At 45.5% G+C, this 4154-nt stretch overlaps 1 pseudogene; it reads left to right on the top strand.

Annotated features, from left to right (window-relative positions):
• Positions 1 to 3307: 3307 nt before the first annotated feature.
• Positions 3308 to 3911, top strand: LOC101318340 (single-stranded DNA-binding protein, mitochondrial pseudogene; annotated as a pseudogene).
• Positions 3912 to 4154: the final 243 nt, after the last annotated feature.

The following is a 4154-nucleotide window of genomic DNA, read 5'->3' as shown; positions in this document are numbered from 1 at the left end:
AGCCTGGTGTACCCAAGTGACGGTGGAGCAGCTGAGAGGGAAGAGCTGTGAGGAAACCGGCTCTCCAGGGCTCCTGCTAGGCAGGTTCCCGCCTCCAGCCCACTTCATTAGAGTCGCCCCAGCTGCGAAGCACGGCACCCTCCGAGTAGCCCACTTGCAAGTCTTGCGATAGGCCTGGGGTGGGGCAGTGCAGGTTAAGCGGCAGGAGGCGAGGATACACAAGCCCTGGGGTGTGTGTTTAGCCACGTTCGACTCCCCATGTCCCGTGCAACACCGGGACCCCCGCTAAGGCTTTCTTTCCCCAAGTTACCCGAGAGGACACGGAGCAGTGCTGCCGCCTTGTGGCACACTGCCGTAACAACCTTACAAAGCCTGCCGAAGGGCACCTATCATTCACAAGGCCTGCGGCCTGCGGCTTCGCAAACACAGCCCTGCCCTCAAGAAATATCCTGGGCTAGGTACTCTGAAGTGAACTCTAATCAGGCCCGACTCTCAGGCAGAAACCTTTCAAGACCTCAGTGGTACTCACCCGCATTGTAGAAAACAGCACATTGAAATGAAAAGATGCTTAGGATCTGTCATGATTAGAGAATGCAAATAAAAGTAGTTGAGGTATTTCCTGGCTCCAGTCCTGGAAAAGCCTAAAAACAGTAAGTGCTCAAGAGGGCAGGCAGAATAGGGACGGCTACTGGTCTGTTGGTGGGAAAGTAAATTAGTAACAATCAGTATGGAGATTAGCAGACAAGTTGCTTATCAAACTAAACACTAGAGCTACTACGAGATTCGGCAACCCCACTCCAGTTAGTACAACCAGAGAACAGCATCATTGGAAAAAGACACTTGCACCCCAACGGTCGCTGTGGTACTCTTTACCATAGCCAAGCCATGCAAATGACCGAAATGTCCAGCGAGAGATGAATGGATAAAGAAGTTGTGCTACCTATACTCCCTTGACTGTCACTCATTCAGACAATAAAGTGAACTCATGCTATTTGTAGCAACAGGGACGGAGCAGTAGATGATCTCACTGATTCCGGTAAATAAGAGACAGAAAGACATATAGTCCAGGATATCACTTACATGTGCAGTCGAAAAATGGATACACAGGAAGGGATGTACAAAGGAAACAGACTCACAGACGGAAAAAAGAAGTGAAGAATTACCATAGGGCGAAATTGGGGATTGGGGAAGGGTGAAGTAGGAGGTTGGGATTAACAGAAACACACTCATGTATCAAAAAGAGTTTATCAACGACGACCCTCCTGATATCACAGGGAACCCTCCTCTACATTCTCCATAACCTACCAGGGAAAAGAATCTGAAATACAACAGGTACAGCTACATTTATAACTGCATCATGTTGCTGCAGATCTCAAACAAACAGCACATTGTATATAAACTACGCTGAAATAGAAAACAAATATTAAACTATAAAAGAGGAAAAAGGCAGGAAAGGCCAACTCTATTACCCTCAGGCCTGGGTGACGTGGTCTTCTCTCACAGCCCTGGATCCTCAGCAGGCCTGGGCCCCAGGGCTGGAGTAGGCTGGTGCTGAGGGAGCCAGCGGGGAGAACATGCCACCAGATCAGTGGCCCCTCACGCCTCTCATGCCCATTCTCCTCTGCATGGGACCACAATCTCCCGACCCAAGCCGGCTCTCTTACAGGTAAGCAAAGCCTAGTGTACCCAAAGAACGGTGGACCCGCTGGGAGGCAAGTGCTGTGAAAAGACAGCGAATCTCCCCGGATCCTGCTGGTGAGGTTCCCACCTCCAGCCTATTTCCTTTGACTCACCCCACCTACGAACCGCAGCACCCTCCGAATAGCACATTGGCAAGGCTTGGGATTTGCCTGGCGTCGGGCGGTGCAGGGTAAGCGGGAAGAGCTAAAGATACACAAGCCCTGCGGTGTGTCCAGCCACTTTCCACTCCAATTCCCAACCCAACAGCAGGACTCCCTCTAAGGCTCTGTTTGCCCAAGTTACCAGAGAGGCCACGAAGCAGTGCTGCCGCCTTGTGGCGCTTTCCCATAACAACAACTTTAAAAACTGTGCTCAAGGGCACTTAGTATTCACAAGGCCTGCGGGGCTGCAAATGATCTGAGCGCTTGAGAAAGGTCCTGGGCTAGTCATCTGAAATGAATTCAAATCAGGCACGATGCGCAGGCAGAAACGTTTCAAGAGCTCAGGGGTACTCACATGCTTTTTTAAAAAACAGCACATCAAATGAAAAGATGCTCAGAATGTCATGATTAGAGAGTGCAAATAAATATAGATGAGGTGTTCCCTGGCTCCAGTCCTCAAAAAGCCTAAAAGGTGCAAGTGCTCAACAGGGCAGGCAGAAGAAGGAAGCCTACTAGACTGCTGGTTTGAATGTAAATTGGTAACAGCCAGTATGGAGATCAGTAGACAAGTTCCTCACTAAATTAAAAACTAGAGCTAACACGAGATTCGGCAACCCCACTCCAGTTCATACAACCAGAGAATACCATCATTAAAAAAAACACTTGCACCCCAACGGTCGTTGTGGTACTCTTTACCATAGCCAATCCATGCAAACGACAAACTATCAAAAAGAAAGAATCTTAAAATCAGCAAGAGTAGAGAAGCTTATAACTTACAAGAGAACCTCATAAGATTATTATTATTATAATTTTTTTTTTTTGTGGTACTCGGGCCTCTCAGTGCTGTGGCCTCGGCCTCTCCTGTTGCGTAGCACAGGCTCCGGACGCGCAGGCCCAGCGGCCATGGCTCACGGGCCCAGCCGCTGCAGGGCATGTGGGATCTTCCCGGACGGGGGCACAAATCCGTGTCCCCTGCATCGGCAGGCGGATTCCCAACCACTGGACCACCAGGGAAGCCCAAGATTATTATTTTTTTTAATATTTATTTATTTGTTTGCACTGGGTCTTAGTTGTGGCACATGGGCTCCTTAGTTGTGGCATGCAAACTCTTAGTTGCAGCATGCATGTGAGATCTAGTTCCCTGATCATGGATGGAAGCCGGGCCTCCTGCACTGGTTGCATGGAGTCTTATCCACTGCACCACCAGGGAAGTCCCTAGAGCCTCATAAGGTTAAAAGTTGATTTCTGAGCAGAAACCTCACAGGTCAGGAGAGAGTGGGATGATATATTCCAATTGCTCAAAAAAAAAACCCCAAAACAAAAAACCTTGCCAACCAATAATATCCTATTCATCATAATTGTCCTTCTTGAATGAAGAGATTAAAAACTCTTTTCAAAAAACAAAAGCTGGCCAGAGTGTCAGGAAAAGACTAAAGATTAGATTGTAAGAAAAGAAAATAGAAGCCATGTTTCGAAGACCTGTAGTACAGGTATTTCATCAGTTTGTAAGACATGAGTCTGAAATAGCTAGCAGTTTGGTTCTCAACAGATCTCTGAATCATGTGCAGCTACTTGGTTGAGTAGGTTAGGACCCTATCATGAGACAGGTAGAAGGAAAAAACCCAGTCACAATATTTTCTGTAGCAGCAAATGAGATGTGGCGATCAGGGGAAAATGAAGCATTACCAAATGGGTGATGTCAGTCAAAAGACAACGTAGCACAGAATTTCAGTATTCTGACCAGGCCTCGGAGATGTGGCATATCAGTATGTGAAAAAGGCGTCTTGAATTTACCTGGAAGGGAAAATAGACTATGGTGAATATATGGATAAAAATAATGTGAGACAACAAGCAACAACAATTATAGCTGATAACATTATATTTCTGAGTGAACAAAGGAAAGAGAAGGCATAGAATGTACGATTCTTCTTTGGCCATTGTTTGGTACAGTCTCATTTCCAAATCATGATAGTCTTTATAGTTTTTAAGGACAAGAATTAAAATACTCTTATGTAAAAAAACAAAACAAAAAACACAAAAGCTGAGGGAGTTCACTCATCATCACTAGATCTGTCTTAGAACAAATTCTAAAAGAGTTCCTCAAGCTAAAATAAAAGGACGCTAAATAGTACCATGAAAACATATGAGACTACACAATAGACTTGTAAATGTTAGTATATAGTTAAGGTAAGAATACCTTAATAGTGTGATATGGTGGTGTGTTAACCAGTTAACTTTACTATATAAAAGTTAAAGGATGAGATTATTAAAATAACTGCAGCTATAATAATTTTAATGTATAAACAATATACA

Source organism: Tursiops truncatus, chromosome 10, assembly GCF_011762595.2.
Source record: "Tursiops truncatus isolate mTurTru1 chromosome 10, mTurTru1.mat.Y, whole genome shotgun sequence".
NCBI lineage: Eukaryota > Metazoa > Chordata > Mammalia > Artiodactyla > Delphinidae > Tursiops > Tursiops truncatus.
The sequence above is the reverse complement of the archived record's forward strand: the minus strand, read 5'-3'. Positions and strand labels throughout refer to the sequence as shown.